Below are 27342 nucleotides of genomic sequence, written 5' to 3'. Positions count from 1 at the left end.
CATGGCATGTCTTTTTCAGCTAAGCAAACGCTTGTGTGTGTTTGTATAGACGTGTATGCCAATTTGCATGCATGTGTACATGTGTCTCATTCATTGTTCCTGACCGGTCTTCATGTGTTAGAGACCACCAAAACATACCCAGCACTGCCTTTCTGAACACAACAAACCCCTGATGGGCATTAGCAGTGCAGTGGTAGCAATGTGCGCTGGAATGTGAGTGAAATGACCCAAACCTTCATTACGTTTGGGCTGCCCGACCGAAGAATCCACACGAAACACCGTCCTACCTCATTGTGCTGCGTGCAGGCCCACAGCGATGGTTTTTAATGTGCACCCACTGGAAGTGAATGCAAGCCTGCGCCATCAAAGCACAAGCAGATAATTGTAGGCATCTGAACTCTCCAAGGACATTCTGTGTTAATTGGGAGCTTCAAATGGGCAAAGCGGGCACAGCGAGGAGAACGTTTGCGCGTTGTTTGTGTCGTACAAAGTGAGGAGTAAATTTCGCCCGGGCCGTGAGGTGCGGCTCGGTTCCTGACTGGCTGCCTTGTTTTCTTTTCAAGGCCGGGCCTTGTGAAAATGCTCGTCTACCTTGTTTGTTCAAAGGCTCGATAATTTGAAACAATGCATGATCGGTGGGAAATTATTTTTCCTCTGATTACTAGTTGTTGGATGCCGGGAATCTGCACAAGCTTTGTGTATTCGAGTCATTGTTGCAATCCAAGCGTGAAATCTTGTTTTGTACGAGAAAGAATATGTATTTCTGGATCATTCAGGACTGTGCATACAGGAATTATGGGCTGTTGTTTATATGATTTGATAGGATGTGAAAAAAATGAAAGGAGGCAGCCATTTGGATTGCCTTTCCATTACTGCCCCTGCTGCCACAAGATGGTGCCACAGTGGCATACTGACGGCTTGAAGCAGGCACTGTTGCTTTGTCTGGCACTGAGACAGTGTGTGTTTTGCATTTACATATATTTCTATATGACAGTCATATAGTAGCTGAATATATGTGTGACATGCATTTTAAGAACTGTGATGTTTCTTTCTAACATCTGATCATGATGTATGGATTTTTAATAATATCCACATCCATTTTGATAATTATGGATCAGAATAAAGATCAGAGACATTGGCAATGAATATATTACACCATTGTTTGTGTTTTTTCTGAGAGCTTTCTGGCAGCACATCTGCATCTGCATCTGCACTATTCTCATACTGTTCTTAAAACAGATACTACAGTATTTAGTCTTTTTTTGTTATCTTTTTTTTGTGGTTTTTATTGCAAAGTTGAAATAGACATAGATATTATTCATTATAAAAAATTGTGTTATTATTAATCTTGTTATATAAGTCTTGCAATATTTATAATACAGGAATATGAAACAATAAGACACAAGCAATGAATTGTGGTTAAAAATGAATCATTAGTTGTTTTTTATTTGTAATGTTTTTAATTGGCAAGATAGTTTAAATAAAAAAAAATGTTTACAAACCTATACATTTATTTTCCTTCATAATCTGTTTCGATCAGTTAGTAATGATCTAAAAACTCCACTTTACAAGTAGGATTGATATGTTTGTTTTATTGATATATTCAGAGTTGATTAAAGTCTATTAAAGATGTGCACACAGTCTAAAAAGTTCAGATGAAATGGTCTGAAAATTCAAAGAGAAAACTCTGCATGAGAAGTTTAAACAGTTGCAGAAATGTGTTTTAATGCAAAAGTGAATTTTGACATTGTCATACCATGGCCATGGCCATGACTTTTTCACGTGCTATATTATCAACACTCACTTTGCAGTTTATAGAGTCTATAAAAACAAATAAAAAGCAAAAGAGTTGCTGTATTTATCTAAGACAATCCAAAGTTTGCTTGGAAACACCGCGTGTACCTGGGTGGCACCAATGGACATCATAGGAGGGTTGCCAGAGTCTTCAACCCATCAATTCTTTCATTGCCTTTCCTCTTTCAATGCACTTTACACTTTACTCAATGCAACACAGGAAGACGAGGACGAAAAACAGTCAACAAATCACGCAGACCCCTTGCATGTGAAAAGGCCCTCAGCAGTGTGTTTGCTCTCACAACGGGCAGAGCGCATTAACATTCTGCGTTAGTCCTGTGCAGGCTTCTGGGCCCTGAAAGGCGATGCAGAATCGCTCTGTGAGTGTGGCAGTCTGATACACAATGACTCCACTGTGTGACTTCCTCCTCTTAAACTTCCTCATTTACTGCACACACAATTAATCCAAACTAAATGGGTCAACTTTGTTTTAGGTTTTTCTTGGTTATCACAATCCCACGTTTTGAATCTCTCTGTGCATATAGTGGAGCCAAACTGAGTGGAAAGAGAAATGCTTTTCTCAACCCCCTTTTTTATATAAAATTTTTGTAAAACTTCCACAATTGTGTGTTAGATAAGCTTTCCAAAACCAGCAGCTCCTTTTAAGGTCTTTAGGGATGTCCCTTATGTATACTATGCAAAATTTGTTTACACTATAGCAGAAGGACCATGTCTCACCATACCTGATGGAGTCCTCACGTGTATTTGTGCATTTTCTCTGCGTCCATGGTCCAGTTTTGGCATTCTGGTGTGTTGGTGATCTTAGTTCTGGCGCTAGATGCCGCACTAACGAGCAATCACACAGCATACAGAATGAGCAACTAATTGTTCCTCCTCGAATCAATGCATACAATATACATTTAAGCCGTTTACATTTAATCTGTAAATGATGTTCCAAAGATCACAATATTTTCATGGTTGAAACTATATTTTAACTGTTTTTTTAAAGGATTTCAAGTTTGCTATTATTATTATTATTATTATTATATTAATAGGTTATGTATTTCCTGTGGAATTTGCCTGGTGTTTAGAAATGCTTGCGTTTCTTTGTCTCTATAGTAACGATTATGTCGCATGTAATTACAGATGAATTTGCTCAGGCGATAATGAGCAGATGAAAGAGCTGATGACAAAAAGAAGCACTACCTCTTGTGTTGACGCTTTGGCAGTACAATATAACGTCATTTAACAGTATTTTCCAATGCAAAGACTTTATATAGGTTATCAGCCTCATTTAAACGAAATGACGTGTTTAGATTCAATTGTGGTACTTTTCACCCTTATCTTGATAGGCCTAAATAAGATACAGTCATTAGCAATTATTTCGTTTATTTTAAACGGTGTTAAGTATAAAAGACTAAATCTAAAACGCGAATGATTTAATTGATTAATTTCGTTATAATTGTAAGTTATTTGCGTTCAAATGAAAAGAGCTTGAACGAAAAATGTTTATGCTAGAGCTAAATTCCTGATTTCGTGTGGGAAACAAAAGCAAAAGACTAATGCAGACGTGCGATTAACTGAAGGCCCATGTGGCACTGCGCCAATTTAGAGGAATATTTGCGTCAGGAGCTGTAGACATTTTCAATGTAATTTTTGAATGGAGTAGTGTTTTTTTAATCCCCAATTCTCTGTAGTTTTGCTGATAAAGTACAGTTAAAAGGGCAAGTACAGTACTTAAAACAACGACAAAAAAGCTTGTGTGATCGGATAAAAACAGTTTTTAAATCGTATTTGTTAACGCAGAAATATTGTGTTTTTAAAATGTGCGTAATATTTTGTTAATGATAAAAAAACAAGTTTCAGTGCTGAAAAAAATCGTTTAACCATATTTTAGTTTGACGTCCTTTGATCAGTGCCAATCCAATGACGCACATACTTATGTGCCCAAACACAATGCTCCTCCATGTGGCTATAGTTTATTTGATGTAATTGTGTGTTGATAAATAACAAGTAAAACAACGTTCAGAGTGCCTTGTGTTAGTTAAAGCAAGGCCATGCCTGCTTTTCTTAGAAATCAGATGTCCTAAATTATGTTTTACTTAAACAGGTGAACATTATGTCCATGTTTATTATAAGGTTTATGATGACCAATAATGATGATGTTACCAATAATTAGTGCATGTTTAAATACTTATATATAATATATTTCATATTTGAAGCATCTTGACCTAAACTGTTACCAAAATGTCGCATTTAAGGAAAAGTCGCATACATGTTTGATTTTTCGTTAACAGCATGCATCTATCACGACAGGCTATTACACTGGATCTAGTCTTGGATGCTGGCCAAATATGGCACCTTCCTCTTGCCAAGTGTTACATTAGCTGTAATTATGTTTAAAGGGTCTGTTCCATGTGCTGAACGCGGCACCACAAGTACTAAAAGGCAAGTCAAACTGGTATTACAACAGCAGACCTCATAAAACAAAGGTGGACATTTACTGGCCTTGAGTGAGTTTGCTGTCCTTTGAACATTTTCTTTCCAATAAGACATGATTAATATCCCATTAACACCTTGCTTATAACCAATATGAGATCATTTAGATATTTTTAAAATCATATCTTTGTATGCGAAACCAAACATTTCATTATAAGATATAGTTTATTTTATAAGCATGTTAGTTATTTCAAATTAGATAATGTAGCGCTTTTAAGATCGTGTCTCTTGCCTATTTTACAAAATACAATATCTTAGAATAAACACGTGTGCACATAAATATAAGTAAAAGGGGCCTTTTCAGAGAGAAACGAGAAACGACTGGAACACTAACGCACCAAGAATATGTTTATTCTCGCGATACAACGTGCACAACGTGACATCACACACAATTAGTCCATGCATAAATTAACGCGCCATAATTAATGTTGTTGATGCCTTGATGTTCACACAGTTTAATACCCACTCTGCAGAATACACCAACGCTCATCTCCTAGAAGGAGGCATATAGATCATTATGGGGTAGGCACTGTATACTTTGGTATTGATTATTTATTCCGCACGTTTATTTTCACGTGAGCAATGCTTTCGAGTTACGCATACCGCCATGCGCCATGAGTCGTCTTTTGTCTGAAAATCAAATGATTGGGCGAGTTTGTGTTCTCTGTTGTCGGTGTTCCCACCAAAAGATGTCGCCTTTCTCCTCTTCTTCTGGTGTGGCAGGAATAGGCAGTTCGCAGGGTGCGCTTGACGCGCAAGCACGGTCTCCTATCATCTATGTCTCATTATTTTGGAAAGCTATTAATAAACATTTATGTAACATTTAAATCAGATGTGCCCGGGCTCTTTTCTCGACGCATTATCAGGAAACAATGAAAAGTACAGTAGGTTGCCCATCTGCCTCATTAGATATTCGCCATTTATCAAAGAGGCAGGGGCGATTTGTTAGCCTGGCGCACGCGCGCCCAATGCCCGTTACTGAGCAATGATACAGCCAACCATGAGCTTCAATCCAGCTGCGAGGACTGTTTAGTTATTTCAAGAAATTGCAATCCTCAGTGATCCATTAAACGCGTTTAAAGAGTTTACTATTGCAAAGTGAGCATCAGTTTTATTGGTGTGTTTTATTCGAGCCTGTGGTTTGTACCGTCTTGGGTGCTCAATTGTCTGTTGCATTAACACTGTACAGTTATTGCTGGCCGTTGTGCAGGTAATTGTAAAGTCATTTCACTCTTTCCTTTATATAAGGGTGTTTCTTCAGCTATGGGCACTTTTTGTCACTGAAGTTGGCTTTTATTAGTTAATGATTTCAACGCTTATTTTTATTGTATAAAGGGAACGTTAAGGCATAGTAAGTGTCAACGAATCTGATATATACAATTATATATTGTACTTATATAAAATCACGCACACACGTTTACCAATCAGCTAAAAACATTATTTTATAATTTTATACACAGTTAGTTATAAATATGACTTAGCCTATAAATAGCCTATAACCTAACCCTAAAAGAAAACTTTCTGCATTTATACAATATACATTTTAAAACAACAATATATTTTGCATAAGATTTTTTACAAATTAGTATGTTTCCAAAGGCAGGTTTTGCTCACTTTTGGGTACAGATTTGTCCCCCAAATATATGTTCATTACAAAGGAGACAACAGCAAGGAACTTTTTTTGATGAAATATGAGACGTAAAGTGTAATGAAAATTTAAATATTGCAAAATATGCAGAATCTCTTTATTATGGTCAATTTCCAATCGAACTTTATTTACGTACATTCTATATAAAAATAAAATGGTAGCTTTGAAATTGTCTTGGGAACAAACACAAATATGCGACTTTCCATCATTTTTTTTAAATGCATATAAATATAAAAATTACAGAAATATTTTGTGATATGTGTGTTATAACTACTGTAACACTCATAAAGTGTATTATACGGATTTGTCATCCACGGGGTCAAAACTGTCCATAAGATACTCATAAGAAAGAAAAAGATGCACGGCTTTTTAAGTTAACAAGAGAAAACGACTCGTTGGAAGCACAAATGACAGGGCGATGCGACATACTTGCCGAAATCAAACTATAGAAATTGGACTCAAGCAGCCGGGGGGCTTAAAATATATTAAATTACCATGATTGGGAATTTAGGCATGGTCCAAGCCTGTTGAAGAGGCCGGGCTTGTCTGAAAGTGGTGCTATTCATCTTGGGAAAAGAGGGTCAGAAGGTCGAGGAAGTTCACAGGACCTGTTCCTATTCTTATGCTAACGTACAATCCAGACTCTAATGCTTACTGATTTGGAAGATATAAATGATCGGACAATAATCCCGAGCTTCTCTGTTGCTAATAGCTGTTCGTCTGGCCTTTAATGAAAGACTTAAGGTATTGAGCCCTTTCTCCTTCCTGCGTCGTCTATGCATTGAGACCTCACGAATAATAATTGCTGTGGTGCACATAATAGTTGTTTAAGTTTTTCACTGGATGGACTATTTTGTTGACTTTTTATTGACGGCCTTTGTCTTCTTAAGCAACATTTCTTGGTCGCGACCAGTTTGTTTATTTGCCTTATTTCGCAAGAGACGTAGGCTACGTGGTTTTGTGCCTCCTACATCGGGTTTAAATATGAATTTCTCAGTGTTTATTTAGTAGGTGGGCCCTCGATGCTTCTTTGTACAATGGTCGCTATTTATCTTCTTATGACAAGCAGAAAATCCGAGCAACTAAATGAATGAATACAAATGATCTTTCAGCGCCACGTGACGGAACACCTGCGGTCACTCAGCGCACAGACCGGCGTTGGCGGGAAAATTCCTCGTTTTTTCGCGTCCTCACATCTTTAATTGCACGTAGTACATGACGTAAATATGTACACCATACGCAATAAGCGTGTAACGAATAGGTTACTAGAATGGAGTATGACGTTAGGATGTAGGCCTACACCACAACATAAAATATGACGAAAGAATGTAGATCACAATACAGAATAAATATACAGACAATGTATATAAACATAAGTCGAGCCAAACTGGGATTTCGAAACCTAAATCCTGCCATGACATGTCAGTTTTTAACGCCTGGAGATAGCTGATGATCTTGCCCTTTTAACAATTTACTAAATAAACAGAGCAAAATCGTGTCAGCCTTTTTATCTTAGATCATTCGATTGGCCCTCTGGGAATTACTGGACAAACCACTTGAACCCAGACAGTCACCTTTGACCAATTGTGTCAGCTGTGCCTGGCCCTCAGGAGACTAATGTTGACATCAACTTAAAACTTGACAGTTATTAACTGTTGCCTGTTGGATTGCAGAGAGTGTTATTTATAAATAAGTAAAGAAAAATAAATTATATTTATAACATCAACAAAAAGTCTTCTGTATATGATTATTTCTAACATTAATTTTACGGAGGCCTATTAGCATAGCTGATTTTTTCTCAAAATTTTCAAAAGCGTAAGAGAGATTTGTATGTGTTTCCGCCTAATTTATATATATTGAATAAGCAAGAAAACACTTGTTATAAAAAAATCCTTCCCTATAAGGTTGCCATTGGAGGCATTCACAAGAGGCTTCCTAAAAGGCAAGTGTCTGGTCAGCTCTGAGTCAGTTTGCACACCACAAGCCCTTTCTTTTGTTTAAACCGCAAAGGTCAGCCGGGCAAGCTGTGGCAAAGATTAGCACAATATTGCACTAAACAGATATCCGACTAATAAGTCACTTCTATCACCACAGGCCACTTAGCCATCAACATTCAACACTGCGTGCTGGTTCAAATTTCATAGATTTTCTGCAAATCTAATATAGAGCTTGTTTATCGCTTACACGTTTATTGAATAGCCTGTGCTGCACGGTTGAAGATGCGTTATCAGTGGCGTAGTAAAGATTGATCTCTCCTGGTTACGTTTATTTTCTAAAACAATAGCCTATTACTGACTTTTTCATTATTTAATAAAACAAAAGGGTGAACATTTTGCATTCCAGTTAGATATAATCACAAAAATTAGGTGTATTAAAACGCGGTGAATACGTTCAAGAAAAGTGCAAGTAAATCGCCGATTATTTTGTGTCTCTTAATGTGTGTTAATTGAATGACTATCTATGCAATCTTGGAAATGATATAATAGCTCATCTCAACACTGGGATGTGTTCATCTTTTGCGAATTGTAGGTTTCGGAAATATTGAAATATTTGAACTCGGAAGCTACAAACCACTAACACGTAAATGTTAAAGCGCTTTAAATTGTAGCCTCCAGACCGCGCAACATGGATAATTAGCGCTAATTTGTGAAACGTATACAAAGGTTCGACTGTTAGATTGTTTAAGTAATTTAGCAAACGATTAGCAAACAGGGCTATTTCTGGCCCACTTTAGGTTTTATAGATTTATAATTGAATCATTCTCTATTTTTCAAACCTTGCCCAATCTCAGACAGACCTAAACCTCAGTAAAATGCGAATTTGTGTATTTCAGGTAAAGTGATCAACATCACATTTTTTAAGGTTAATTGTTCGGTTTGTAGAGCTATATATGGCTTATCTTCTTTTACACGCTAATTATGTATGAAAAAAATAAGATACAATTATGTAGGTCTACTTATTAATACTGTGTTAAAATATATTTCTTCGTTGTGTATATTATCATTTATATAAAACTGTGAGGTGTGATTCAAAATATGTCTCTTTTATGTGCATTTTGGATACTAAAAACGTCACCAAATAAAAACATTTTCTAGTTTTATTGATCATTGTCTATTTAAAGTGTGCCTGGCAGAGAAGAAAATCTCACTGGGGCGAACTATTAGCACATTTATGATGAATTAATTTATATAAAAAACATCTCAAAACATTGTAAGGTTACTCAAATCACCATGGCTTGACTCATTAGAGCACATATTCTTTTTCTTTTGTCCAGATGAAAAAGAGAAGTGATTCATTGTTACAGTTATGTATCCCATGTCATGTTGTTGTGTGCTGTCCAAGGTGCTGACAGAGTGTCAGGTCTATAAGGTCTAAACTGCAAAAACAGCTTGCTGTCACTGCATGTGAAGCTGCCTCATCAAAGTTCATGTCCATAGTGAGGACATCAGTATTTTCCAAGTTCAATAACCAAAGTTTTGTTTTTAATTTAAGGCTTTATTTCAAGAAAATGAATCGTTATGACAGAGCACAGAAGTTCATAATTCCAATATTAAACATAAAAATAAACTTTTAAATTTACCTGATTGAGTGCGCTGCTTAAATATCCGTCTAAAGAAAACAGACACATTTGAATCGATCTCCAACATGAAGGAGAATACAGTTTCTTGATATAGCCAACACAGACATTGACAGCAGAGACATTTAACAATGTCAACTTTGTAAACATTTCACACATTAATGCACATTATTCTCTTCACTTGACAACACTTTGTTTTAATATCTACAATTTAACTGGGTAAACAGCATGTCCTCTTTACATTCACACATATCAGTCAGAAATCTGAAGGATGAAAGGTTTCCGTTAATTAAATGCAGGATGCTGGATTCCTGAGGTGCTGTGATTGACCGTCCCTGTTAAAAATAGCTGCACGGCCTCAGTTTTTTCAGCAGCTGTTGACAGTGATTTTTTCCGCCTTTTTGATCATTGCCAGGAGCCTGGTTAGAGAGAGAAGAAAAAATATCCCTTTTAAGTAACAATACCACATGGCTTGCCTTTATGACAGATGTAAATGTAGGACATCATATTAACATGAACAACAAGTAAGGACAACATTAAAGGTAATCAGATTTGGTCTGTAATGCTATTTGGGATAAAACAAAATGAACATTAAAAGTAGACGCAAAGATCTGTAGATGGTAGGTCACAGGGGATGTCTGGTTTTTTTTTGTTCTGAAGTAAAATTTTTGTACTGATGCTTTTTTAAGACATTAAGGAAAACATACAAAGACTCTTGTGCAAGGACTTGTTGCTTGCTTGAATATTTCTGCACTTTATCTGACCACCTTAACGTGTAAGAAAATACATTCTTGTTTGTTGATTGCAAAAGCCAAGCTCCATTTCAGATTAATATATACAGTAAATACATTACGATTCCGAATGATCTTGTTACAATGGAAATAGTGGACTGAAATGCCAACGTAAAACACACGTTTGAGTCACTTTATAATGGTTATTTCCTTGCAAATAAGTGGAGGCGGATTCATGGGTACTGCTCTTGAAATTCCAAAGGCTGGAGATTTTGGAAAGGTTGGAGTTTATTTCGCTGGCGTTTCGCATTGTTCATTTTAATGAGAACAACCAGGCGTCGAAATCGCAGTGTGGGATAATAACGGGTGGATTTTGTGTGCGTTATTTCACACTTTTACTACATCACCACGTTCAGTCAGCTTAGTGGTCATTACAGGCTTAAAGAGAATGCCATTTGGAGTATGGCTTTTATATCGGCCAAATTAATGCAGTCAGTAAAAAGAATTTGTTTGTCTAGCGGAGGGTAATGTCAACAGCACTTTTGCAACACTCATCAACTGTATTTGTTGGTTTTATTTTTCATTTGCTATTTAAAAGTTGTAAAAAAATCATGCAGACTCTGCGTATGCGGTGTACCAACACCATTACCAGTTTTCCCAAATTATATGTAGAGAGGTTTCTGGACAATTTAATCCCCGCAGGAGACTTGGCAAGACCCTTTCTCTGTCAATTTTCACCCTCTGCCTCATTCAAACCCCTCTCTCTTTATGTGCCTCTAGAATGTGGGGTTTCATTCTCTTTTTTATATTCCCTCATATCTTTTTTTCCTTGAGCCCCCCCTCCGCAAACTCCTCAGACAGCATGCAGCTTATGCAAATCACTGGCTTTTATTCTCAATTCGCGTCCTCAGCCTTGAATGAGACCTCAAGAAAACACACACACACACTCGGTTCTCACCGATTTCTACTGTAATAGGGACAAAGTCATCCATGTTAATAAAACACGATTGCATCACTCCAGTGTAACAATTACACAAAATCAAATTTTGAAAAGTTGTTAGTATCTTAACAACATCCTGAAATGTCCAACAGAGGCCAATAAAGTTTGTTCACAGGACAGATGCTGATGTTATCTGGGAAATTATCCGCAGTGATTTTTTCACCAAGAGCCAAAGTCATTCTGCTGCTGCGGGAGAGTGAACTTGCAGTGAGAGGGGATTATGGGATGGAAGATGACTAGACATTTAAGGGGGGGGGGCTGTTTACCAAAGTCACTCAGACAAGGGGGGGCCCTGATGAATATAAAGTGCTTGCTGCTTGCCACCATTCCCAGGGTCTGGAACACACACACACACACTTAGCCTGTATATAAAACTGTGTGTGTAAGATGGGGGAGCCAACCAGCCTGACTTCCCTCAGACACTTTGACAGGCGGGCCTTTTCACCAGCGCATTGCCGGGCCGGCCAGCCCTCTCTCCCTTAGCAACGGCACAGAGTGAAGAGCCTCCTCCAGCCGGCCACCGAAACGACGGGGGGTGGTGAGGGGCAGATAGGGTGTGGGTTACAGGGGGTGAGCTGGTTCACAGGGGTGGATGAAGAAGTTCCCAGTCTGGCGGGACTCCCACAGGCAATGAACTTGAACTTGATTCTGATACCAATAATGCGCTCTGCACGTCCCTGTGCGGTATATTTGCATATGTATCGCCAGCATCAGGCCTCATTTGTGAGCATTCGCTTACAGTGAGGTTCGCAGATTGACAATGATGTTTCAATATCTTTCAAAATGTCGACGTGATGGTCTTAAAAACACGTTTCCTATTTATTTTAATGCAAAACGTGATGGCAATTCTCTGGTTAGAGAGTAAAAAGTGGAGCCATAAAATGATGATCATTCTCAAGGTCATGTTGGAGATTTAAGTGTTGCCTGGTGTCTTCATTTTTTTGTCATTCTTGTTTAAATATCACTTTTAAATGCACAGGATACAGTTATAGATGTTGTCTGAAAAAACTACTTTTGGCAGAAAAGCCTTTGTAATAAAAAAGTACATTGGTAAAACTTCCCAATCTGACTCAAGTATGGTCATACAAGTCATCTTCATTATCACTCTCCCTGGTTAAAACATCTTTAAAAGAACTCATTTCCCAAAAAGGTGACCTTGTTTTTTAGGCTATGCCCTTATTACAATACCAATAGCTTGATATTAATGACATTGACCTGAAAATCAAGAGCAAGTAGTGGAAATGCTATACATAAAAGTATAGTTGCAAGCCCATGTTAAGATGTCCAAAAAGCCTTCTGAGGTCACAATGCTCAACTGCATTTGCCCAAGTTTCATTGGAGCTCATGATGCCCAAGGAGCCCAAGTAATCTAGTAGCTCCTAACAGACTCTCGTTGCTGACTGTGGTTCTTTTAGCAGCCTGTTATTCCGACTGGAGTCCTGCTCGGGAATCCCAATCCCAGGCTTTTCGAGACCACTCGTCCGAGGAGGGGGAGAAAAGGTGGGGGAGACTATTTCTAAGCTCTCCCGTAGCTGATACAAAGCTGAGAACAACCCTTCTCGGGATAATCGTGTTTATCCCGAGATTAAGACGGGATCGACAGCTGAGGTATCCACAAGAGAGAAAAAGGGAATTTTGCGGTAAAACACACAATCGCCTTAAACCCAGACCCAAGAGATGCTTCTGCGATAGTCTGGGTGTGCGTCCCATGATCCCATGTTTTCCCACTGTTGGTTTCACAGTTAGGAACCAGAGGGATTCCTAATTCTCTCCCACTCTTGTTAAATGTCTATTGCTATCAACGTGTCCTCTAAAGCAGTGGAAAACAATAAACGTGAGTTCAAAAGGAACCCATTTAGTTACACTTCACATGCGTTTCCAACCTGGCACAAAGTTTTCATCACAAAAGCAAAGACTGAGATTAGCTCTGGGTGAGACTCAAAGAGCCACGATTTGGAAAAAAATGTCATAATGCTGGACATAAAGATGACACATGACGGGGAGAAAACTGTTAGTATGCCAGACAAATATTCCCAGATAGCCGCCTCCCGTACGCCTTTGATATTAAAATGCCAGCTGCAGTAACAGCCTCGTGGGGCCACAGATTGAGCCAGACAGTAAAAGCCCTCCCCCCGTTTTCACACCACATCTATTTTCCTCCAAACATGCATCCTCTTCGTATTCGTATCCTCGTCTCATTAGTATTTTTAATCACCATCATTTGTTTAGCTCGTATGGGTTTTGGAAAAGTTTGTTGGGTGACGGGCTCAGGCGTCGTTTATGCTTTTGTATGTTTCATTCAAGTCTTCCAACTATCTTGTCCGTTGCGTTTTATTTTGCATAAGAATTCCTCCTTTCTTTGCTGTTTTCTTTTGTTTCACTGTAAAATACTGTCTCTGTCCCAGTGAAAACTTTCGCTCTGCTTTTCTGTATCACTGGCTCCATTATACTGGGTAATATATTGTAATGGAGTTTTAATGAATTGCTGCACAACTGCTGTGCTCCAGAAGAGGGGGAAAAGGAACAAACCGTCCTTCCGATTTGATGTGAACTGTTTGCACAGTATTACGATCGGTTGTACCATCGTTCTACTACATACCCAGAACTTTAGGATTAAAAATGCTCCAATGCACATTCTTTACTCTCAATATTGCATGAGTGTGGTCATCACATAAAAAAGGTTTCATTTAACTGCGTAATTGTCGTTACATGGGCCATCCTGTCCATGCCATCCATGAACCCGGCGGTACGTGTAGTGTGCAAGCACACATGTGCAAAAATGCTCGTGCACAAACACACCGATGTAGCCACGTGCACATGCAGGGAAAAAATAAAGTCGTGTCCTCACGTCATTCCCCGAGGATCGTCTCGTACAGGGTTTTGCTGGTAATTTAGGCATCTGGCTCTGTCTGGACCCAAGCATCTTTCTCAGCTTATCACCCTCCGCTGTCTCTGCACTCCATCCGTACAGACAATGGTGAGAAACAGGGGGGACCGTGGAACCACGTCAAGCGCTCCAAGTACAATGCTGCCATTGTAGAAGAGCAGAGGGGTCTGGAATAATAACGTGGGCACTATCAAACTATTTACCAACACATCTGCAGATTTTCTCTGTAAGGCTCGCAGATCAACATTTTGCTGGGTTTTGTGTGTGATGACAATTTCGGGTTGGGTGTAAGGTATTTAGCCCAATCTTTGGAACCATTTAACTTTCCCATAGGCACGCACATTGACCCACAGATGCAATTCGCCTATTAAAATGAAATATGTCCAGGCTTAATGTCAGACATTTTAAAGAACTGCCCTTTTCAAGATATGAAAAAATGTAATCATGTCTAAAAATCGACATATGCCATCTTCATAAAAGCACATTAAGTTTGACTGCTACTACAGAAAGTAATCCAATATGATAATATGATTTGTACTGGGCAGTATGCATTCAAAATAACTCAATCATTGTAATATGGTGCAACTGTGTTTTTTTATGCAGAATGGATTAAAAACGAAAAAAGCCTTAATCGTATGTATAGGATTCACATATTTCATATCCACAGTCTGAAAACACAGAGGAGTGTATTGGTAAACCACGAAAACAATACACAGTTCAGCGCGTGATTTACATATCGAAAACTGGAAAAATCTGGTATGGGTTTGGCACCGTGCCAAGCGGCATAATTAACACTTTTAAGCCACTGTGCTGCAGTCACATTATGCTTTGACAAGCATCCACTCCCCCTGCCCGACTGCTTATATTCACTCACACACAATACATGCACATCATCTACAGACGTGAGCATTTTTCTTTGCTCCTGTACATTTGTGCATTTTTTGCATCGTTGGTAATTCATCCACAGCTATTATGATATGATACAGTAATGTACCATTTGAGAAAATGTCATTTTGTTTTATAACCTCGCTGGATTAGGCTCTCTGTTCCAGTGTGTAAAATGTGTTTTGTGGCCCTGCCTGAGATATTTAAGCAGAGAAGGTCTTTTACATAAAACCCTGAGAGATGCAGAGGGAGGAAACCCTCCCCCTCACTGCATGATACACTGCCTAATTAGAAATTCCCTATTAAAGGTACAGGCTCTCATTTCTAGGGCACTCTTTTGTGCAGCACATTTAAAACACAGCTTGTGTATTTGGTCATAAATAAAGACATCATTCCTGTTGTGCATGATGCACACAGACCATATTATGTATGTGATATAGCCTAACAATTGTAACTGATGCAGGTGCTCTCTTAAGGATGACGTCTCAAATCAGTCAAATCTTCTTTTTCATGCTTAATAGGAGCTAATAATAATAACATAACCTGCAGTCATTTATTTTAAAAATGAAGATGATAGCACCTGTTTTTGTCTGTCACGTGCACACCAGAGAAGGGAATAAAAGCATTGCGATGTTTGCAGTACGTGTATACATCTTGCGTTTCCATTTACTTCGTTTTTCTTCATTCACACATATAGACACTGAGATGTGTTTTCCACTGGAACTTTCCAGAATGCATGTTTTAACAATTCTCTCATATCTCCAAAAGCGTTTCAGTAAACACCACACGCATTTGCAACACGAAATAGCTTTACGATTCGACATAAAATCCCGATTCGCTTTTAAATGTTTGAAAATGCGACTGGGAGAACGTGTCCTCGCGCTGCTGATAATGTGCTGCTGCGCCTTTAATTGCGGGCTCAGTCCTCGCCGCTTGTTCCTATGCAATTATGTTAATATGCGCAGCTCGTCTGCTCTTTTTCATTAACACGAGAGCGTGCATCTTTGTTTGCTTTATTTGTAAGCTCTGCGGGCGCCGTCCGTACATCACTGATCTTTTTCACGCGTCGAATTTGCCAAACCTCCTGGTTTAGGATGAAACGTCAGAGTTTTTATTTTTCAGGACAAATTTAAAATCCTTTGTTTAGGTTAGCCGGGTGCTAATCGGTGCTTGCGATGAATTTAAGGACAACGAGGTGTGTTTTTTAGGCAGACACGGTTTCCACATTCAGTAAGTATGCAAAACCGCTTTTCTGCACTTATGAGGAGGAATATTCAAGAGATGACGCTTTCATTTTTCTCGTCTACGCATTTCATTGTAACCATTTACGCTCTGTATTTTTTTCAGAATGTGTGTTAAACCCCCGAAAATGTTACATTTTTCATCCATAATGTAACATGTTTCACGTGTGTTTTGACTAATTGTTTTAGCAATAGCCTAAATGGAGCAGCACATCTACAATTCCTTATGACGCAACCAGTCACCTTTCTGCGTTTTCTTCCATTCATTTCAATGACATAACTGCACTCAGGGGCCCTTTCCCAAAAAGCAGTCTTTAAACCGTGACTAAAGGCCTGACCAGCTAATGATACAAACTGTGTACATTTTAATCTGTAAACATGCCACAGAGTCATTAAAGTTGGGCAGGGCAAGGTGTGTGGTTTGTAGGCTGGTGACTGGTGAGGGCACTTGGCACCTCGGTGTCGGTAATGTAGTGTACCATTAAATGGCAGAAAGGATGGAGTGCTCTTCAATCTAGGTCGACTGTTCCATTGGTCAAGAGGATGCTGTACATCAATTAACTTCAGTAATTAATTGAGTAGTATCTCTTGAGTTCAAGCAGCTTTTTGGAGTCATTCAAATATCTGATATCAAACTCCTGTTCGTTTTTTTGTTTGAAGGGGAGTTGTATTGGATTGTATAATGATTTGGTTTATCTTTATATGCATGTGCCGCATAAATGAATAGCTGCTTTCACTCCCATCCTATTGGCGTTCTTTGTTTATATGTCAGTGTGGGCATATAGATAACCGTCCTAATATTCTCTAATGAGTGAGGAGAGATCCGAGTGGGATATTTCTCTTAAAGGAAAAAGATTTTGGCTTCGAGCCCTGGCAGCAAGGCCTAATCGTGCTCTGCCAACGCGGTCAACGCTGAAAACAAAACACGTCCAGACCTTTGAGAGTAAAATTTTGCTGAGGGATCGTCTCGTTTGCTTGCTTTTCATTTAAAACGACGTGCCAGAATAACCGCCGAGCTAAAACGTGCGCGCCGAGGTCAGATTATAGAGGCGGCTAGGTCTGATATAGGCAACGATGCAGCTTACCTCATGCCAACACAGCCATTTTAGGGAGCAGCAGCCAGTTTCTCCATCAAGATGGCTTCCTGCAAGCACACCCCTCATTCAGTGTTGCAGTCTCCCAGCATCTGGTGGTCCATGGCAACTGGCAGCCTCTTTGTCCCCGTTGGCACTTGGGATGTAGAGTCTCACTCCTTTCTTTTTGCTTTTCTCCGGGGCACAGATGGCACTAAATGCTTCCGTTGACGACGGGAAGGGAGGGGAGCTGGTAGAAGGATGAGGGTTGACTATTATTTTTCTTTTTTCCCCTTTTCTTTCATTTGGACAATTGCACCATTTTTTCCTCTCACCCTCTTACTCCAAAAAGGCAGTGTGTAAATGGCTGGCAGTTGCTAAGGGGAAACAAGAAAATAAAGCACAAAACAGCCCTTTTTATCACTGCCAAAGCAGATGTCATGGCAACTGCTATATAACATTTCTTTAGATAATATAAACAGGTTACTTTAATTTCTTAGTTTGTGTGAAAACACGATTTCACCATTATTAACATAATTGTTTGCGCTTTGACTGGGCTAATGTGAATTGTGCAAAGGCATGCACCCGTGACTTTTGTTTTATGACAGCCGTCTGTAGGATTGCCAGTGCTGGTCATCGTGAAGCCAACATCAATTGCTGTCCACCCATAATTTCATTGCGTAACCCTTATTCAATTGTACATGCTAACCAGTTTAGCTGGAAAAGATCATCGGTAATGAATGATGACAGAATTTCTTTGCTCGCATTAATTTTACATAAAGTAATATGCAATGTGATAGTGGCCCATACGGTCTTATCATTATTAAGCTGGAGACGGACATATAATTTCCTCTCGCTGATCATTTATCCCATTGAAGCCTCTGGCCTAATGTCCTGCAGTCACACAACGTATTCTTAACCGTGTTGAAATACCGTCTGATTTAGATTTATTTTTTACACAGGTCACACTTAATGCGTTTAGTGTATTTTTAAAGATAAATGCGTTTAGTGAGCTATTTTCTCATTATTTTGCTTTGTGGTGGCCAGCACTGATAATACAGTATGGCCTAAAAAGAACAAATATCTATATTTCATAAATAATTTGGCAGGTGGTTATTGGTGGATAAGTGTAAACGTGTGTTTTATATAAAGAGGGACATTGAATTACATATATGTATCTGATATATATCTTTTTTTACTATAGACCGTAGCAATGAAAGATTAATGTCACACACACACTCTGGGAACTTGATTGGAGATTCATATTCGCATTTAGCTCCTTTCAACTTAATATGTTCATAGCATATACTTCATGATTTACTGTGTGTTCGTCAAATTAACTCCGCAACTAATTGTTTTCATTATAATGTTGCATTGCAGTAAGCTTCGATAGCACTTACCGGATGGTGTAGTTTTAAGCTTTAGTCCTCTGGTCTTTCACGAAAACACATTGCTTTGAGTGCCTGTGGTGAGTCGAATAAAGTAAAAAAAGAAAAGACACCAAAATGAGAGAATATCGAGAATATTTTTTCATACAACAAGTAGCTGTATTAAGGATGTAAATATTTCACATGATTTGCAATGAATGACAGACAGATAATAACATTTAAAGGTTTTACTAAGGCCTAATTGACATCTTATATATGGACCTACACTTGGCAGGTACAATACATTGGCTTAAAAATGTGGTATTTTTAATTTTGAAAAACTTGTTTAATTCATTGAGACCACTTGCCATTTTGCAGTGTGTGTGCACTGAGTTCCCACATATACTCTGATACACTCTTTCTTTTACAAGTAAGCCATGCAACCTCCTGGATTTAAGTTTTTAGTGTGTATACAACAGTGAAACAAAGATTCATTAACCAGCCAAACCATTCTGTCAAATTCGAGCTAAACAGGCCTACGTGTTATAAAGCATATAGGTCATTTCTCTTTTAGGACAATTTTTTTCATTATCACTAAAAATGATAAATCGGTATAAATTTAAATCATAATGAATTTAACTAACATGTTTAATTTTCAAATGAACCATATTGAATGAATTTAGGCTGTGCTTAATTGAACATCGCATAGTGTGTGTAGCCTATGTGTGTGTGCTGTGAGTTGGACCAAAGCGATTATATAATATAAAACTTTTGCACGCTAAAAATGTTCGCTAATATTTACAAGGTTAAATTTTTACGGACCCAGAGGCTATATGATGTGATTTCGCAAACGATAACACGGAAAGAAATCTTCTGGTATATTTCAAATCAAATTCGTTCATTCCACTTTAGTTCCAGTTTCTGTCATTATTAATCTGGCTGTACACATCAAAAGTAAAGCCGTGCATAATGAAGCTGCTTCAGCATGATGTAATTGCTTTAGAGGTGTGACGTGTGTGCGTGACGCGAAGAGAGATTTGAATGTATTTGAATGCTCATTCGTCCTGGATTATCAAGAAGTGGTGAAATCCACATGCAAAACATATACGCATGGTAGAGTTCGGTTAGATCAGAGCAACGAAAAGATCCACCACCAAGTGCAGGCCTTGTATTCAACAGTCGAACGAAAAAAAACGAACGTGCACCAAATGTCATTTTAGGTAGAGATGCTTGAGTTATTAATATTATTATCTGATTCGTAAAAACCCAATGGTTTTTATTCGCCTCTGAAGGGTTTTCAGTGACGTATAAAAATATAAAAGACACATTAAAACGGGAGCAAATGTCCGTTTGTTAATATCAAGTAAATAAACATTCACTGCGCATTTCTATTGGAAACATCGCAAATTTCTTAGAAAAATATTTCTGTGATAAACAATTACAAAAGGATGTTTAATTATACAGAAAATAAAAAGTGAGCAAAGAAAAGCACACTAGTGTTTAAATTTTGACATTGCATAAAATAAACCTGTGGACATTTTTGTGTGTGTGATCACGTTCAGGTGTAAACTGCTCAGGTGTGAAATTCAAATACATATTAGTGTGTAGCCATAATGTGAAATCTATTGCGACAAGATGGATTTAATATGACTCGCATCATCGTACAGGTTGCACTTACCTCATGCTTTGAACTCTCACGTGCAGTTTTCCCAATGAACTTGTGTGCTGTGCAGTGAAAGAGGACGTTTCTACTTTCGGTTATCTAGCTTTATGAAGGAAGATAGACACTCATACAGCTAGATAACCAAAGATAGCAACCACCTCCTGTAACACTTTGTAGACTCGGAACATCTTGTAAAGTTGACCTGATCAATGAAAACAGGGTTAATGCGCATGGACCAGACAAATACACCAACATTCAGTTTAATCGACTCAAGTCTCTCTTTCATTGACCTGTAAATACTGTTAACAGGTGAGACGTTGAATAGGCTTATGGGATTCGCCAGACCATCACCACGTGGTGAAGACACGCTCTTACCTTCGCTCAGAATCCACAATGGTGTAGGCCTGGATCTGCACTTTTTATCTGAATGCGTTTTTATTCAGGGGGTTACAAGCAGAATTTTGTTCAACGTTGCTAAACATGTTGGTTTTACATTACGAATAAGAGGAATTATGTAGGCTATATTTAACTTGTAAGGCCTATTCATTAGACAGTCATCTCTGCCACAAGCACATTATCATACTTCATTTTTTCATATTCATGCCTTGCATTATAGTTCCTCGATCCGCATAAGGTAGCACATTTTATCCACTGTCTGGTTTTATCTGATAAATGTTTTCTTTAAGATTGTGCAGTCAATAAATAATAGAATAAATAAAAGGTGTACATCGTTTAGTCGTTATGTAATATTAAGTTTGTGTAGTAGCTAATATTCATATTATTAACCATGTATTTCTGTTTTGATTTTAAATATAGGATATTATGTATGACTCAGACATGTGTCTTTTGACGTTTTCCCACGTAGACTGTGACGTCATGCAGCTAATTACGTTTATAATATTTTTCGAACAAGCATATTGTAATTTCTAAATAAAGTAAACCATAATGCGTATTCTTTAGGTCTTTTCGATTACGAGTAGTATTGTTTTGGATCGCAACAACTTACAGGCCTAAGTCGCTGTTTTTAAAATATACATGAATAATAAGAAAACTTTCATCATTATTAGATATTAAAACAATGTAGAGATATATTAATTAATATGTACAAATGCACATGCTGTACCTTGGAATATGATTATTTGTATTAAATTGGTAAAAAAAAATGAAGCACATGTATACGTGTGTGTAATACAAAAAACTACTGTGAAATTGTTTCAAGGTTATTTAGGTATTGTGTAATATTGTATCACTATGTGCACGCTAAATGTTTAATTAAAATCGTGGTATCAAGAAAGTTTTATTGCATTCCATGTCCGCTTCATCTGCTGATCGAACAGAGAGTGGTCGGACGCGGGGGGCCACAGATGCCATTGAACGTGGCCTTCATGTCTGTCAGTTTTAAGCACTTGTTCGAACCCAGCATCTGCGTGCATCAGCTCAATTTGACCATTAATGCCAAGTGAACTTGAATGTAGTCTGCTAAAGTCATTGCGAGTAAAGTCAAAATAAAAAACACATGCGCAATGTAAAACAAAAAAGAGAAATCATTCTGACAATGTAAAAATCTTACGTTTTCAAAACGACGCGCATATTCCTCTCTGTCTGAAAGTAAGGTACGAGTGCCAGTGTGTTGGGGACAAATAGAGGTTCCCGTGCGTCTTGCGTTAAAGAGCACGACGCAAAAAATCTCTCTTTTGTTAAAACCACACTCGTCTGTGCCATCTCTCCGACGATGCGTTTTCCCGTTGAAAAAGTCGCAGTCCTCAAGTATTCAACCCTCGAACGTCACCCAGACGATCCACAGAACGGAACAGGCAGGTTTATTTCCAAGATGGGGAAGTCCTCTCTTGAAAAGCTTGATGACAGTGTTAACGCACGGATACGGGAGGACATGCGCGGTTGTTTTATTAAAGCGTGCGCGAATGTAACCCGCATGCGATGCTCTCGTTCCGCCTGAGCTCTGTGGATGTGATGCTCTCTCTCTCCAGCCTGGAAGTGTCTAGTTTCTCACTAAATGCATCCTCCTCTGTCACTTCTCTCCTGCAGTGACGTCACTCCAGCAGCAGGCAGCCGAGCGGCCAATCACAATGCCGCGCGCGCGCAGAACCTGCCGCGCGCTTCCTCGCTCTCTCTCTCTATCGGCTGCACGTTTTTTTCAAGAGTGACAGAGAGCGATGCTATGTCGCCTATATGGGTGCACAGTTCCCTCACGTGAATTAGGCCCACTTGTAGTTTTCATCGACGTTTGTAGCATAATTGAAGGTTTATTTAAAATTCCAATAAATAAGACAAAGTCCAACTTGCAGTGATGCTATATATAGATATATGATTATCAGTCGTCATTTTATAAGGCTAGCACATGTATTATTTCGGGCGAATGTTTTTAAAAATCAGTTGGGACTTTCTCAATGGAAATCTGCGATTAAATGGCCTCCGATTTAGACAAATGCAGCAGCAAAATTCATGGTAGCCTACGTTCAAGATCCAAACAACATTTTGGTATATTTTAGAAAATAAGAATTGTATAACAGCTCGTCCCGAATTTCTGAAAAATACCTTTGTGCTGAGAACACGTTCTGCTGTAAAATCGTCATTGTATAGCCTAAAAAAACCTTGCCTTATTGCATGCCAGTTGTTTAGCTATACGCTGATATTGCTTGATTTTTTTGTTAGTTCAGAATTAACAAATAAAAGAGGACGATTTTAAATGAGCTGTTTAAAACCTGATATAGGTAACAACTAGCCCTAATAAGAGCGAGTAAAAGAGCAGTTTTCACCACTGTCTCGTGAGCTTTTAGTTACATGCTTTTGATGACATGTTACATTTCTAAAGTTACATTACACCGTAAGTTTAATGCAACACAAACCTTAAAATAACAAATATGTTTCAATGTAATTTATTTCAACGTTCAAATCATTTTGATTCACACTTTTGATTGTAAAAAAATATCTGTACGAGAATAGGCAAAAACGACGGATAAAACCCATTTAGTGCTTGTGCGAAAGATCTTGTTGGATCAAAGTAAAATGTAACAATATTTTCCCTGATCAATTCCCTATTTTTAAGCACGAAGGTTATTTTGTATTTACATGCATGTTTATCAGACATTCTACCTTATCTGACGTAATTAATTTCTTTGCTATAGCCTATAGCACTCGGGAAAGAGAACGCATGTCTACTGTAGAATAATTTTTATTTTATTATTGTTATTTTTATTAGAGCTAAGTAGCAAAGAATCTGTAGTTGTAGCAGTTATTTTCACAGCGTCGTTATGTATTTTTGCAGGGAGGATTTCAAACGCATTTTAATTGCTTTATATGCGTTAACACCAGCATGAATCTGCAGATGGGACTGATGTAGGCTACCAATTGTGAATGGAGATGTTTTCTTGCCCTGGTCCTTTCGCATTATGAAGTGTGTGTTTAAGTAAAAAGTTTACTCACTTCATTCAGAGGTCACGGGGTTAAATGAATGGTCAGTGACTCTTTTGACCAAAGTCGCTCCATCTGGTTAACAAGATGTAATACATCAGTGTGGGATTTTCATAAGGTTCCTGAACTGTAATACCGTTTTACGTTTAACTTGTCGAGTCTATAAATGGGTTTATACAGTAAATTAGTACTGAGTATGCTGTGAAAAAGTATTTGCACCCTTCCGGATTTTTTGTTTTTGCATATTTGTCATGCTTAAAGGATTCAGATCGTCAAACAAATTTTAACATTACTCAAAGGAAACCAGAGTAAATACAAAATGCAGTTTTTAAATGATGGTTTTATTTATTAAGGGAAAAAACAATCCAAACATTTCTGACCCTATGTGAAAAAGCAATTGCCCCCCTTGGTAAATCATGAATTAACTGTGATGAATTGAACAACTGAGTTAAATTTCACTAGCCACACTCAAGCCTAATTACTGCCAGACCTGTTGAATCAAGAAATCGCTTAAGTAGAACCTGTCTGACAAACTGAAGTAGTCTAAAAGAGCTCAAATAGCAACACATCATACAAATACTTTTTCACAGCACTGTACATTAAACATTTCCATCTCAAGATTTTTCCATGTCTTACTTGGCGTCGTAGTTATTTTTGTTTGCCATACAGTATTTGTCATCTCTGATATTCACGTCACATAACTGGGCATGATGGCTTTGGTCACAACGCATTCTTTAGTTTATATTGTAATTAATTACTGAATTTATATGAACGTGTTCTTAGTAATAGGCTATGGAATCGTTTTGTGGTGCGAAGGGTATTTACGCATTTTTATTCTTGACATTAATTTACACAAGCAGATACTAAGTTGACACTAATGTAAAGTTTTACCTGGGTGAGGTACAGTTTTGCAGTATTTGCTCATTTCTTTGCAGGCATTTAAGGAGAATGATTGACATGTTACGGTGCAAGCTGAAATCTGAGTTGGACAACAGTGACGTCTAGCGGTAAATTGTGTCATAATCATTTACATTCCATTGAGCGATGGGATATTGAACACTTGACATTGCCCAAATAATTCGTGCATGCATTTATAAAATCTGTAGCCATGTGGAGTTATGTGTGACGCTTCTTATTTTTCGTAGATTAAAATAAGTGTTATTTTCACAACATATATTGAACAATTTGGGTTTAAATGTGAATTAAGGTGTTTGAATTCAATGTTGCCACTATACGATGTTGTCTGTGTTTTAAAATACATCTTTATAGTGATAATCTTTCACACTGTATGACAGACATATTAAAGAGACATTTTTAGACAGTGTTATTTGATGCCTTTGAGGAAATCGACGTGGAGATTTTTTATTTTTCCTCGATTCAATCAATATTGTGTAAAATGCGTTTTTTGTATTAGTTTAATACAGTGTAATCGTAAATAAAATCATCTTTTGCGGGGACCAATATAGTGTTGAAAGAGTGTGTAGCCTACAATCACCAATTTGATTTGCGATCCTGTAAATGAATGATAGCTAAATATGAGATCTGCTATCACCCGAATCGGGTTATCTTTTTTACTTCGATATGTAACATCTGGTTTAACTTTGATTCATTTTTATATAGTTTGTAGACTGTGTTATTTGTTTCTCATTTTTATTTGACTTAACGTATTAAATTATTTCTTCTGTTCACGGTTTTCATTAATTAGAAAAAATGAAGTTGAGGTGAGGTGGAGCTGGGCATATTTTGTATTTCATCACCACTTGCCATTATTTACACACTTTATTAATAATTTAATTGTAATATGACATGATATTTCAAATATATTTGAAATGTGATCAACAGTAAAGTGTAAACAGTTTTAGGGAATTCATTAATGTACGTGTTTGGTTAGCCTACTTGTTGTGTCCATTAACTAGCAAACCTTCATTAAAGGAATAGTTCCCCCCAAAATACAAATTCTGTTATAATTTATTCACCTTCAAGTTGTTCAATATCTGCATATGAACAAGAAGATATTTTGTGAAATGGCTCCGTGGTTTTGTGTCCATACAATGGGTGCAGTGTGTTTTGGTTACCGTTCTTCAGAATATCATCTTTTGTGTTCTGCAGAAGAAAGATAGTCATACGGGTTTGCAATGACATGAGGGGGTTTCTTAATAGTTTAAGATCAAATGCTTGTTATTGCCTGTTGCAAATAAATAAATAAGTTTTACTGTAAATTGCGTTTCCTTTTTTTATGAATCATTTTCTTGAACAATACCACCGTTACAGTTTTTTAAGCACACATGACAAGATGCTGAAAATTCAGCTCGGGCACTCTGACCATATGATGTTGACTGTTCCTCAAACAGTTTAGATGAATCTATTTGAAATAAGATGTAAATGCTCATATAAGGCATTTTCTAACACATTTCATTTTCCACAATGACTCTTTTGTTATAGCCCAACCTTCCTCAAGAGAAATCTTTGCTTATTAAATTCTATGCATATATTATTATTGAGAAATATTTGCATATATTGTCTGACTGTTAAATCGATATCATTGTGTTCTACTTTTAACCATCGTTTATTTACAAAGTTTCACGCGGAATCAATGCACAGATTGTGACTGGCTGTTTAGATTGGAATACTGTGAAATGTGGTGTTAGGGCGCCACCTGGTGGTTGTTCATGCGCCGTCATCTTGAGATTCACCACTAGATCTATAAATAAAAAGTAGAATCCATAAAATAATGTTTTGATTTTAGTTGCATTTGCTTTCATTTACACTCGCACTCTTACAATTTTGTGACTACAACGTCAAACTAAAGTAGCTAACTATTTGTAAAACAGTGACATGATGTTGTCACATTTGGCAAATGTGATTTCTTTCTTCAAGGGGCTGCATAACGATACATTTTTATCAAGCCAGCTACGTGCAGACACAATGTGCATTGTAAAACTACGACCCCGGCAGGACTCGAACCTGCAATCTTCTGATTCGAAGTCAGACGCCTTATCCATTAGGCCACGAGGCCGACAAGTCATGTGATCAGTCACGAGATACAAGTTTCTTTATAAATGCGTGTCTCTGACAGTTATACCAGTAGAGGGCGCAAGCAGACAACCGTTTTTATACATTAGGAAAAGGTCCAATACAGTCGTTTACAACAGAAATTTCAATTCAACTGAGAATATAACGCTTTAGCGAACGCAAATAACTTACCTGTTTTTTGTCAGTCTAGCGTAGTACTGCTCAAACCGTGCAAAATACCGCCCACTGCTTAAAATATTAAGAAAATTGGCGCGTCACGTGTTTGCCAACGACAACGTGTTTATGCCGATATATATATTTGAAACAATTATATATATAAAAAATATAACAAACGTAACTCGGTATCGCTTAACCGTGTATCAGTAAATACCGTATCCACAGTACGGTTTTCACATGGGCCAGTGGCGCAATGGATAACGCGTCTGACTACGGATCAGAAGATTCTAGGTTCGACTCCTGGCTGGCTCGACTCTTTTCCCCCTTACATAATTCCTTTGAAAACAGCAGAAAAC

The 27342-nt window shown here is 37.9% G+C and overlaps 1 long non-coding RNA gene and 2 other non-coding genes across 3 annotated transcripts; 1 reads left to right on the top strand and 2 right to left on the bottom strand.

The window, feature by feature from the left end:
- Nucleotides 1–9402: 9402 nt before the first annotated feature.
- LOC130555962 (uncharacterized) lies at nt 9403–22503 on the bottom strand. The gene is made up of 5 exons (XR_008963166.1): nt 21936–22503; nt 20381–20567; nt 18736–18798; nt 17348–17712; nt 9403–9937 (listed from the first exon to the last, which is right to left on the bottom strand). It is a non-coding gene; the product is annotated as an uncharacterized LOC130555962 (long non-coding RNA).
- Nucleotides 22504–26740: 4237 nt separating this feature from the next.
- trnar-ucg (transfer RNA arginine (anticodon UCG)) lies at nt 26741–26813 on the bottom strand. The gene has a single exon. It is a non-coding gene; the product is annotated as a tRNA-Arg (tRNA).
- Nucleotides 26814–27225: 412 nt separating this feature from the next.
- On the top strand, nt 27226–27298 carry trnar-acg (transfer RNA arginine (anticodon ACG)). Its single transcript has one exon. It is a non-coding gene; the product is annotated as a tRNA-Arg (tRNA).
- Nucleotides 27299–27342: the final 44 nt, after the last annotated feature.

The sequence above is a fragment of the Triplophysa rosa genome, linkage group LG1 (genome assembly GCF_024868665.1).
Source record: "Triplophysa rosa linkage group LG1, Trosa_1v2, whole genome shotgun sequence".
NCBI classification, from domain to species: Eukaryota; Metazoa; Chordata; class Actinopteri; order Cypriniformes; family Nemacheilidae; genus Triplophysa; species Triplophysa rosa.
Note: the sequence above shows the minus strand (reverse complement) of the source record. Positions and strands in the feature narration are given on the sequence as shown.